Below are 12,983 nucleotides of genomic sequence, written 5' to 3' on the forward strand. Positions count from 1 at the left end.
GGATAACTGGGTTCAGAGCACAACTATTATTAAACCAGTTGTTCATCTGCCAGAAGATTTGAAGGCGCATTCTCTTATAGATGAGGTTGCTGGCACATGGAATGAGGACATTGTCCGATCATACTTCAGTGAAGATGATGCCGAAAAGATCCTAAGAATACCATTATGCTACACTTCATGTGAGGATTTTTCATCTTGGCCTCACACCAAATCAGGAATATATACTGTCAAATCAGCATATTCACTCAAAAGATTGGAAAGCCTTCATCACTTTTTAAGCGAAAATGGCAGAGGTGAACCTTCAAATCAACATGAGATGTCTAAATTATGGAAGCGACTATGGGCAATCAAAGCACCACCAAAAATGAAAATAATCCTATGGAGAATGGCTCATGATTGCTTGCCAACAGGAGCGCAACTAAAGTATAGACATATTCCTGCTTCTGATGCTGGTTGCTTTTGTGAAAGAGAAGAAACAGTGGAGCATGCCATTTTAATGTGCCAATATGCTTCAGAGGTATGCCATCAAGTTAAAAAGTGTTTTGATATAAATTGAAAGCCTCATGCTTTTATACATATCAAACAATGGCTTTTTGATTTCTTAGATAGAGCAAAGGATGATGAAGCCAAAACATTTACAATCACTGTGTGGCACATTTCAGAGGCAAGAAATGCAATTAGGAATGGAGAGAATATGTTGCATCCTCATTCCATTGCTGAACGAACAAAAGCTTACATAGAGATGGTATTGATGCACTCTACAAAACAATCCGCCGAGTCTAATTGATTGGCCCCTAAATGGACTCCACTGCCGGATGGTTGGTTGATGCTCAATGTAGATGCAGCCACCTTTAAAGATCCTTCTCGTATCAAAATAGGTGGAGTGATTCGTGATCATCTTGGGGATTTCAAAATGACATTATGTAAGAAGATGAACAGAGTTGAAGATCCTGAGTTGGTTGAAATTTTAGCAATTCGATGTGTTATTTTGTTTGTAAAAGAACGAAATCTTCAGCATATCATTGTGGCTTCTGACTGTCAAAACATCATCAAAAAATATAATCACCGCATCTAGATAGATCTCAAGTTGAAGCCATTGTGTGTGATGTAAAAAACTTAGTATGTGAAGCTTCTATCTCTTTAATGTACATTCAGAGAAGTTGCAATGAGGCAGCTCATGTAATAGCTTGGCTAGCTGATCAGTTCTCTGGTCCTTTGGTGTAATGAGGCTCCGGATGCAATTCGGGCCATCCTTTGTAACCATATGTTAATATAATATAATGCTGCCTTTTTCAAAAAAACAACCGCCCGCCCAGCTTGTATTTGCTACTGTGTTTGGAATAGTTTGGTAGTGCACCGATACCCAACGCTTAGACTAAGATTGTGTGCCATCACTCATCAGGCAAAGGTTACTGAAAAAATAGGAAAAGTGAGCAGGCACAAAACAAACAGGCGGAAGCACTCACAAAAAAAAGGGAAACCGAGACAGAAAAGGTGAGCAGGTACCAAGCAAACAGGCTGAAGCACAGAAGATCCAAACCAAAAAAAAAAAAAACCCGCTAATGCACCAACATGGGCGTACGTTCCGCGTCGGTCAGTCCGGACGTGGCTGCTGGGCCGCGGACCGGCCCATAGGCCTGCTACCCTCATCGGCATACGCGGTTCTCCAAAAAAATAAAAAAATAAAAGAGAGCTACATTTCTTATCTTTCTCATTCGCATCGGCTTCACTACACCGCCCGCCCTTCGGTCACGTACGCACGAGCGCCGTCGCCATCCGCATACGCACGAGCGTCGAGCGTCGCCGAGCCGCGTACGAGCTCCACCCGCCCCGCTACGCCACCTGCCCGTGGTGAGGAAGACCGCTGCCGCCTCCACTACGGGGGCCGAACGCCTGGTCGGCGGCCAAGAAGATCTCCACCTCCGCCTACCCAGCTCGTTGCGGTCGGGTGTGGAGCTCGCCTGCGTGCAGCTCCTGGCAGCTCGGGCGGAGCCCGCCCACGCACATCTCGTGTCCCGCCTACCCAGTTCAGAGTGTACACGCCAACCGCCCATAGGTTAGCTCCGGCCTGAACCAAAGTGGAAACTCCTACGATGGAACTAAACATGACTTCGCCCAACAAGCAGCCTGAACCCTGAAGCGCCGCCAACGACGTGAGGTTTGGTCTTGGCCGCGACGGGGGCTGCAAGCCCTGAGAATCCGATCGGGACAGACGCGTAGGGAATTAGGGATGCCATAATCGTGCGGAGACGAGGGGGTTCATAGACTGTGTCCCAAGGTTCAGTGCGGTCGACACGTTCGTGATGGATATGCATAGAAGGCCAGCTGCTGACACTGGTTGAAGCACCGAAATCATGGCCTGTTCACAAGACCAAAGAAAAATACTGACACTCAACATGGACTTGGATCGGGAGAATGAGGATCAAAACTGATCTAAAAGCTAAAAGGATCAGGCTTACCTCTTTGTCCAGAGGAAACAGTGGTCCTCATTGAATTTGTTGCTCAGACGTGGCAACGTTGGCCTTCCGTCCTGCAAATAATATTTGTAGAGAAACGTCAAAATTGTCCCCCTTGCACACAAATTGCCCCACCGACTCACCGAATGAAAAGATGATAATAACTTATTTCTACGAACTAGTAGCAACTAAAAAATAACCATAGTTCATCTAAAAAGGACTAATAAATAATACTAATTTTTAGCCAAACTTAAACTAATTGACTGGGTGAGCCACAGGAGGCGCGAGAGGAGGGATAGAGAGAAAATGAAACGGGACCCTACAGTACACATTCAACGATTTCACCTCACTATTAAATCAAAACACCACATACCATTTTTTGCAGATCATTGAGGAATTCAGAGACTTAACAATTCCTGAATGGAACTTCAGATTTCTTCTGGAGCTCAAACATCAGAATCTGTTGAAGCAACTGAAAATTTAATGGAAACAAAGGGGACAGATTAAATGGGTGACTTTGGGAGATGCAAGCACAAAGTTTTTTCATGCCAATGCCACAATTTTTTAGATAATTAGGCATTTTCATAGTCAATTTAATCCAGAAATATAACATTAGTAGGTTCGTGATGGCATATATGTACATGTGTATATCTCTAACGAACGCTACAGCATGCAGAGATGACATACAGTAAAAGCGCAAAGTATAGTAATCATAGAGATTAGATTGTACCCAGCGGAGGGTCCTATGCCGAGGGCATCGGAGGCTCCATTCGCACTAGTCGACATAGTACGTTGCTCGAAGTCGTGGACCACAGTCGGTGCAGTACGATGTTCCCAGTGCAGTCCCATGAACGGATCACTAGAAAGAAGATGCCTTACTGTTCCGCAGGCAATCACCGGGAAGAAGACGGGTTCCGAGAGCGATCACCACCAGGAAGAAGGCGTACGTGGATGAGCAGTCACAGATTGCTCCCCAAAAACCTAATCGTCGCACACCCCGTGCAAGGTTCTCAGGCGGGCGAGGGTTCCGGAGGCACCTGCTCTCCCGCTACTTCGTGCGCACAGAGGTACGAGACGGGAAAGCTAGAGGGCTGCTGAGATGTGGTTTCTCTCGGGAGCGGTTGCCGAAGACGGAGATCTAGACTGGCGGAGGACTACGGATATATGGCTGCGACAGGAAGGGAGAAAGGCAGCGGAGAATTCCACGAGATAGAGAAGCGGAAGCGGAAAGGACGGTAACTGATACAATCAGTTCGCCTCCACCATCAAAGGAAGTAACTCCCGTGATTATATGGATTAAGTGGCAAAAGACTGGCCATGCCCGCCCGCTCGATCGCCGCCTGTCTGCCTGCCTGCCACGGCACGCCTCGGCCTCGGCCCGCGCCCACGCCCATGCCCACAGCCCGGCCCGGCCGACCGTGACGGCGGCGGCGCGCACGCGTGTGGCACGCTTATGTCCTTTTTCTCAGCTTCTCAATTAAGATGAATAATTTCCAACCATATAAGCTGAGTCAACGTTCAGTCAAAATCCCGTATGGTATTAAACCATACAACGCTTAATGTTACGTACCATAGAGTTTTATTTGATTTATTAAATATTATATGGGCCAAGCCCATATTATATCCAACAATCCCCACCAAACTCTAGGGTTTGTGACAAAGTAGTCTCAGAACCATATTTCTTTTATATACCAGTGTTTCGATGGAGACTATTAAGTTAAACATCTATCTAGAGCAATAGTTTCACTCAGTCACAACTGAACAATGGAATAGGCATTGAATTGCCAGTTTTGTGTGAGGTGAATGTCACTAAAGTTCTTAGCTAATACTTGGCTGCAAAAGACATCCCCTCTATTTAAAGCATATAAGTCATACTCTAGTGCCTTTTATGAGTATTTAGAGATCACCCAAATCTCATAGACTGTGACCAGCAGTCTGACTCATATAGGTGTGCTCCTCAAAAGATATTCTGTAGGACAACATCTTTGCTTTAGCAAGCCACTTGGAACACATTAAGGTAAAAACCAACCTGCCTTACAGATAGGAAAGATGTGCATCAGAGATGAGTCTTGCTAAGGATCTTTCCTCACAATTTACTCCTAGCTTGCTTCACCATCCTACTTCACGGGATCTCCGATCACATAGAACAGGTTACCACTATAGTAAATTTCAAGTGGGTCTCAAACCCATCTCTCTCGATACACTTTCTATCACATTGCGTGACAGACCCTTAGTGAATTGATCTGCCAGATTGTTAGACGTGTGAACATAGTCCAACACTATTACTCTGGAGTTTCTCAATTTTCTAACAGATTTCAGTCGTCTCTTAACATGCATTGTGGACTTCATGTTATCCTTAGAACTGTTAACCTTCATAATCACAGTCTGGTTATCACAGTTCATAGAAATAGCCGGTATGCGTTTTTCAACAACAAGTAAATCCATAAGGAGATCACAAAGCCACTCGGCCTCAGAGCTAGCGGTGTCTAGTGCTGTGAGTTCTGCTTCCATTGTAGACTTCGTTAAGATAGTCGGCTTGCAAGACTTTCAGGAAACAGCGCCACCTCCAAGAGAAAACACATATCCACTTGTTGCATAAAGCTCATCAGCATCAGAGATCCAGTTGGCATTACAATAGCCTTCCAGCACTTTCGGATGTCTGGTATAATGAATACCATAGCTCATGGTGCCTTTTAGATTGCGCATTACTCTCTCATGAGCACGCCAGAGATCATCCCCGGGTTTGACACAAACCGGCACAGCTTGCACACAGCAAATGAGATGTCAGGCCTTATTGCACTAGCAAGATACATGAGTGAACCAATGATCTGGGAATATCTCAACTGATCCCTTGCTATTCTCTGATTTTTTTCTCAATAGCATACTAGGGTCATAAGGTGTAGGAGCAGGTGCATAGTCACTAAACCCAAAGCGACTTAACACCTTTTCCACATAGTGGGATTATAGCAGAGTTACCCCACCATCACTTTCTCTCAGAAGCTTGATATTAAGAATCACATTAGCCTCTCCCAAATCTTTCATTTCAAAATTGTTAGTTAAAAATTCCTTCACCTCCTCAATCACTTTGAGGCTGGATCCAAAGATCAGTATGTCATCAACATATAAGAACAAAATGGCTCATTCACCCCCAACATACCGATAGTACACATATTTGTCAGCTTCATTCACAGCAAAGCCAGCAGATATTAAAGTTCCATTGAACTTCTCAGGCCACTGCTTAGGAGCTTGTTTCAGGCCATATAATGACGTTAATAATTTATACACCTTGCCTTCTTGACCATTTGCTACAAAACCATCCGGCTGATCCATATAGATCTCCTCCTCCAACTCTCCGTTTAGGAAAGCTGTCTTAACATCTATTTAATGAACGATGAGACCATAAGAGGCTACCAGTGAAAGCTAAACTCGAATTATAGTCAATCGGGCGACCGGTGAATAAGTGTCAAAGAAATTCTCACCTTCCTTTTGAGTATAACCCTTGGCCACAAGCCTTGCCTTGTACCTCTCGATAGTACCATCAGGCCTAAGCTTTTTCTTGAACACCCATTTGCACCCTATAGGCTTGCACCCATAGGGACGATCAACTATTTCTCAAGTTCCATTAGACATAACATATTCCATCTCACACCGTACGACTTCTTTCCATAAGTCAGCATCAGGAGAGGAATATGCCTCTTCAATGGTCGTTGGTGTGTCATCCACAAGGTACACAATATAGTCATCATCAAAAGACTTTGCAGTCCTCTATCTCTTACTCTTTCTAGTGACTATAGTGTCATCCTCCTCAGGATTTTGCATATAGGGTTCCTTAGTTTGTTCTATCGGAGTAAAATTTTCATGCTCATGGGGAATTATAAATTCATGACCAGTCGTGCTAGGTGCATTTTTCATGGGAAACTCATTCTCAAAAAAATGTAGTGTCTCTAGATTCCATGATTGTATCAACAACTATTTCAGGAACACTAGAATTTATGATTAAAAATCTATAACCCACGTTGTGAATAGCATAACCAAGAAAAACACAATCAACAGCCTTTGGTCCAAGCTTTCGCTTTTTGTTTATTTGCACATTCACCTTTGCCAAACAACCCAAAGTTCGTAGGTAAGAGAGATTTAATCTCTTTTTCTCCCATTCCTCGAATGGTATAATTTCTTTGTTCTTTGTGGGTACTTTATTCAGGACATGACATGCTGTCAATATAGCATCACCCCACCATTCCTTAGATAGTCCCGCAGTCTCTAACATGGCATTTACCAAATCAGTTAGTGCAATTCTTTCTCTCTGCAATCCCATTGGACTGTGGTGAGTATGGTGGCGTCCTCTCATGAATAATTCCATGCACCGCATAAAACTCAGAAAATTCATTTGAGAAATATTCTCCCCCGCGATCGGACCGCAAACGCTTAATTTTCTTCTCAAGTTGATTTTCTACCTCAGCTTTATAGACTTTAAAATAATGCAACGCTTCATGTTTAGTTTTCAATAAATACACGTAGCAAAATCTAGTACAATCATCTATAAATGTCATGAAGTATCGTCTACCGCCTTTAGTCAATTTACCATTCATTTCGCATAAATTAGAATGAACGAGTTCTAATGGTGCCAAGTTCCTCGCCTCAGCAGCCTTGTGAGGCTTGCGCGGTTGCTTCAATTGCACACACACCTGACACTTAGAATCTTTGACTAAGTTAAATTTCGGGATTAAATTCAGATTTGCAAGCCGCGTGAGACAGCCAAAATTAATATGACAAAGTCGTGAATGGCATATATTCGACTCATCTGAAACATTAACATTGTTCACTATTTTATTACACACATCATCAAGCAAAGATAAACGGAACAAGCCTCCACAATCATAACCTTTTTCAACAAGTGTTCCATATCTCGACACAACACACTTATTGGACTTAAGCACAATTTTAAAGCCATCACGACACATATAAGAAGCGCTAACAAGATTCTTCTTGATGGAGAGGACATGTTGCATGTTCTTTAATAGCACCGTCTTTCCCAAAGTAAACTTCAAAACGACCGTACCAGCACCAAGAACACGCGCATGCGAACCATTTCCCATCAGCAAGGCTCCAGTCCTACCGACCTGATAGGAAGTAAACAAAGAAACGTCAGCACATACATGGATATTAGCACCGCTGTCGATCCACCACTCAGGTGAAAGACAAACTGAAAGAACAAAGGGTAAAGAATTACCATACCTAAATGTTTCTCCTCCAGTCTCGCTAATCACCACGTTTGCTGATTTCTTTTCTTGCTTATATTTACGGTCTGGACACGCACTTGCCCAATGCTCATCACTCCCATAAACAAAGCAACCTCCACCTTTCTTATTGTTTTTCTTCTTAAACTATGCAGTTTGCTTAGGCTTTGCATTGCTGTTCTCTTGCACGTTCTTCTTCTTTTTATTACAGGATGCAAATGAGTTTTTCTTCTGTACTATATTGGCAGCGGAAGACTCAACTCCTTTTCCACGGTTGTCTTTTGCTCTCGCCCTCTCCTCAACATCAAGAGATCTAATAAGCTCAGCCACGCTAAACTTGTCTCTTGTGTTTTAGAGAAGTAGCAAAATCCCTCCAAAAAGGTGGCAGCTTAGCGATTATACCGTCAGCCACAAACTTGTCAGGCAACAAACATGGGAAATATTCTAGTTCCTTTGCTAGCGCCTGTATCTCATGAGCCTGTTCGACTACAGAACGGTTTTCAACCATTTTGTAATCATACAGCTGCTCCATAAGGTACAACTCACTGCCAGCATCAGAAACTCCAAACTTTACCTCAAGAGCATCCCATAACTATTTGCCTGATGTGCAAGATATGTAGTTTTTCTCATACTTAGGATGAAGTGCACTAATCACGACGCCTCGAAACAGGTTATCGACAGCCAAGAACTTTTGCTCCTCCTCAAGAGTAAACTGTTCAGGCTTCCCCTATGCGGCGTGATAACAGTTCATCGCAGTTAACCACAATACCATCTTTGCACACCATATCATGAAATTCTTGCCATCAAAATTATTTGGCTTCAAAACAGCAGCAAAACCACTGATAAAAAATTGCCTAACATTAGGTTTTTGGATTGTTAGATAATTAGGCATTTTCATAGTCAATTTAATCCAGAAATATAACATCAGCAGGTTCGTGACGGTATATATGTGCATGTGTATATCTCTAACGAACGCTACAGCATGCAGAGATGACATACAGATGAATACAGTAAAAGCGCAAAGTACAGTAATCACAGAGATTAGATTGTACCCAGTGGACGGTCCCATGCCGAGGGCATCGAAGGCTCCATTCGCACTAGTCGACATAGTGCGTTGCTCGAAGTCACAGACCACAGTCGATGCACGACGATGTTCGCAGTGTAGTCCCACGAACGGATCACTAGGAAGAAGACGCCTTGCTATTCCGCAGGCAATCACCGGGAAGAAGACGGGTTCCAAGAGCGATCACCACCAGGAAGAAGGCGTACGTGGATGAACAGTCATGGATCGCTCCCCAAAAACCTAATTGTTGACACAAAAATGTGACACACTGTGCCTCACACACAGCAAGCCGGAAAGCGTGGCTTCAATAGGGTCCTTGTGTGCTTCGTGATCCGGAAACGTGCCAGTCAGTTTGACCTGAAAAAGCTGGCAAGGGATAAAACAGTTAAATGCCAAACCGAAACATGTTGGGTGAGACCAGACAGTTCCATATATACGGCCCTGAAGCCACTTACAACGACATACAGCTATAGGAAGCTGTCTGCCAACAACTTTATAAACCATTCAGCTAACCGTAAGATGAGCACACGTAAAGATCCGATTGCCGAATGCATATGCATGGGAAGACATGTTTGAACAAGTGAAATTAATTATGAGTTAATGCATAACCAAGCTCAGCAGTCCAGCCGAGTTGGGGTCCATGAAGAAGGAACATGCAAATAAACATGATTAAACTAATCTAAAACCTGCATCTGCCGCACGACACCTAGTTTCGTTAAAGCTTAAACGTAATAAACATGCATGAACCCGCGACATGTGACAATCTAGATTAAAATAATTCAGCCATTATGAGCATGTTATCTATTTGCAAAGGTAATATGAAAAGCAATGATCATTGAAGCGCGAATAAAACCATAAGAGAGGGCCGAACAATATCAATCTAGATTGGGCAGAAGTGTGTTACAAATATATAGAATATTTAAAACATATAACACATGATAACTTAATGAATCTATTTAGATTTTGCCGTATCTAATAGAGCCGATAACTGTCTTGCTTTTACTAAGCATATTGAGCAAACGCCTGCCGCACGGTATCTACTCATAAACAAAGCATAAGCAAAGACTTCTTGATTGTCAAGCAAAGATCCGCCGCACGATCATTGAAAACAAACAAGACTACTTGCATCACGTCTAAATCCGCCGCATGATACTAAACATGATAACAAGGTTGTTGGAACTTACGGAGGTCGACGGATTGATGACTCCTCTCGAAGAACTCGACAACACGACAAAAGGACTCGAAAGTTGGCACGGGGCCGGTTGTATTGATTTGGTTGTGAACCCCTATTACAATGGTCGAGGGCCAATATTTATACCCTAGACAAAACACGAGTCCTAAAAGACTACGATTTTACAAAGGAAATCTTAAATAAACTTGGAAACTATGATTCCTTGCCCTAAACTCTCAGAGTCCTTTATTATTACAACTTCCATCTTTTCGATCGGCTTTGCCTGCCATCTTCTGCTTTCCCGAATGGAGTCACCACCTTTTGAAGTAACCGACTGCACAAGCATTTAGCCGACCGCTCGTTTTTGTTTGCCGAATATCCTTCTTCCCGCATGCGGGTCCACCTGCCATCCTCCAGAGTTGACCAAAATCCAGTGTTAACACATGCCCCCTCAATTTTGGGATAAAAGTTGTTTTATTCTGAAATTGACCATAAGCTCCTTCTTCCTCCTAGGTCAGCACCGTTCAACACCGCAGCCGCTGTCCAAAATTCAAGCTTTCAGCGCAACCTTGGACCCACTTCGAATCTTCAATGGCGACCTAGGATGAAATTCCAGAGGTAAACTTCACTTATATTCGGCAATTTCTACTCGATCTTCCCGTTCTTCTTTTGGCTTATTCCTCTTTGATTTCAATCACCCTTTAAAGGAATACAAGAATCAGATTTTGATCCCCTATGCTGCCAACCCCGATTCCTATTTTCTCGGCCCAATGGGAAATCCTGACCCTTTTGAAATTATCGAGAAGGAAACCCAAAGAATCCCTTTCAAATCTGGGATCACCTTACCAAACCGATGGCCAAACACGTTCAAGAATTGGCCATTTCCCCCAATCGCTGGATGGCGGAATTGGTACAAGAGAATGCTGGAGAAAAGCAGCAGCCACTGGGAAAGTCAAGACACCAGTCATTGTCTGGAATTATCCTTAGCAGAAACACCCAGAAACGATTCCCTTTTGATAGCAGCTTCCCATTTTTGGTCTGACACCATTAATGCCTTCATTTTTGGCCATGGTATGATGACCATCACTCTAGCCGACGTGTTCATGATGACTGGCTTGAACGTGTCACTACCAGTATACCCTTATAAGTATAAGAGCAAAAGTAATCAAAGAGCCGTCAGCTCTGGATGTGGATGGGTCAAATACATCCAGAACTACATGAATACATCTGGCACCATCTTTGACAAAGAATTGAAAGCCTTCATGAATATGTGGCTATGCAGATTCATCTTCTGTGGAAAATCCAATGAACCAACCTTGAATCACATGGTGATGGCTGAAGACTTAGCTGTAGGCACTCAGATCCCACTAGGCAAATATCTCTTAGGATCTGTTTATCATATGATGCATCAGATTACTCTTCAGATGCGCCAAGGTGGAGAAATCTCTTGTGTGAATGGTCCCTGGTGGCTAATCCAAATGTGGCTCTAGCTATACATGCATCAGATAACCTCTGTGAGCCTCTTCAATCTAAGTTTTCCTTCAGTTAACTATGCTGAAGGCAGTACAGCAAAGGTTAAGGCTTGTCAGACTTATGGGGAAGCAGCATCATCTATCAGCATTGACATAGACATCGGTCATTTCTTCAAGCTGTTTTTCAAAGGATTCGGTAATGTACTCTGGTTTCCTTACAGAGAAAATGAAAATTTGACCTTGCCCTGTAAGTTTAGCTATGAAATTGGTTGTTCAGGTCAAGAATCCACGGAGATCTTCAACTCCTTTATCAAACCTTGCACTCTGCCAACCAAATTTCATCATGGGAGGTTAGTGCAGTCCACCTATGAGTTCTACTATCCAAATATGGTGGCCAGACAATTAGGATGTGGCCAGCTGCCCCCAAGATTCCTCTTCTCAACAATCATAAAGTCAAGGGAAGTAATAACAGAAAGAATGGAAGCCAAAAAAATCTTTGAATTAGGATGGGAATTGCCAACATACGAACCATCTCCATTTGGGCTAATAGATGTTGCTCATCCCTTCTTTGTCTCCTGGTGGCAAGAATGGCATGCTCATATCTTCAATATATCAGTTCATCCTTTATGCAAAAACTTGCAGCCCGATTTTACTTCTGATAGTGAGGTAATTTCATTATGCTCATCATTTCCTGCTCTTGAATTCACTTCTTATTTTAACATCTGGTTATGCATAGGATCTTGAGTCTACTCCCCCAGCCAAAGCAATCCAGTACTATTCAGCTGGTCCCAAGCCTGCTTTGGGATTTGATGCTCCAAAATTAAAGGAATTCATAAAAACTCCTGCAACTTTGGATTCAGTACCTTTAAAGGCACTCATGAGAACTCCTGCTACTTCAGCTGCTGCATCTTCAAGAGGAAAAAACAAAAGGAAAACACCTGAAAATTTTCTCTTACCCAAGAAACCAAGGACCAAGAAAGCCAAATTATCTCTTAAGGTATGAACCTTTTATTCTCTATCAGGTTAACAACCCCACTTAGCAGTAAACTTGACTACCTCTACATTCATTACTTCCATTGCAGCCACAAGTCGAAATTCCCAGACTAGGCAATACCTCAGCACCTGTAAAACCAACCCCTGAAGTTTCTACCGAAAATGAAGAAATCCATGACAGTGAAGCTTCAGAGACTCATGAAGCTGAAGGTTCAAAGGCTCATAAATCTGATAAGACTATAGGTAACATCGTTCAACCAATTCTCATTTTTCTCCCCTTTTTTTTAAATAACATCTATCCCTTATGCTCATTATCATTTACTTTACTGAGAATAGATGAAATCTTAGATGAACTAGTAAGGGAAACTTCTTCTGATCAAGCTCCAAACCCGTCCCTTCTGAACCTTCAGCCAAGTCCTCCAGCAAGCCAGGGTATAACCCATCCTGATGATCAATCAGTTCAGCAGGTAATGCATTGTCTTACACTATATTTTAGCAAATTCACCCAATCGGCTAACACCTCCTTTCTTCTCTTTTCTTTAGAAGAACATCACTAAACCGACCACCAGCTACTCCTTCTCTATTGAGGAC

Source organism: Miscanthus floridulus, chromosome 11 (genome assembly GCF_019320115.1).
Source record: "Miscanthus floridulus cultivar M001 chromosome 11, ASM1932011v1, whole genome shotgun sequence".
In the NCBI taxonomy this organism is placed as follows: domain Eukaryota; kingdom Viridiplantae; phylum Streptophyta; class Magnoliopsida; order Poales; family Poaceae; genus Miscanthus; species Miscanthus floridulus.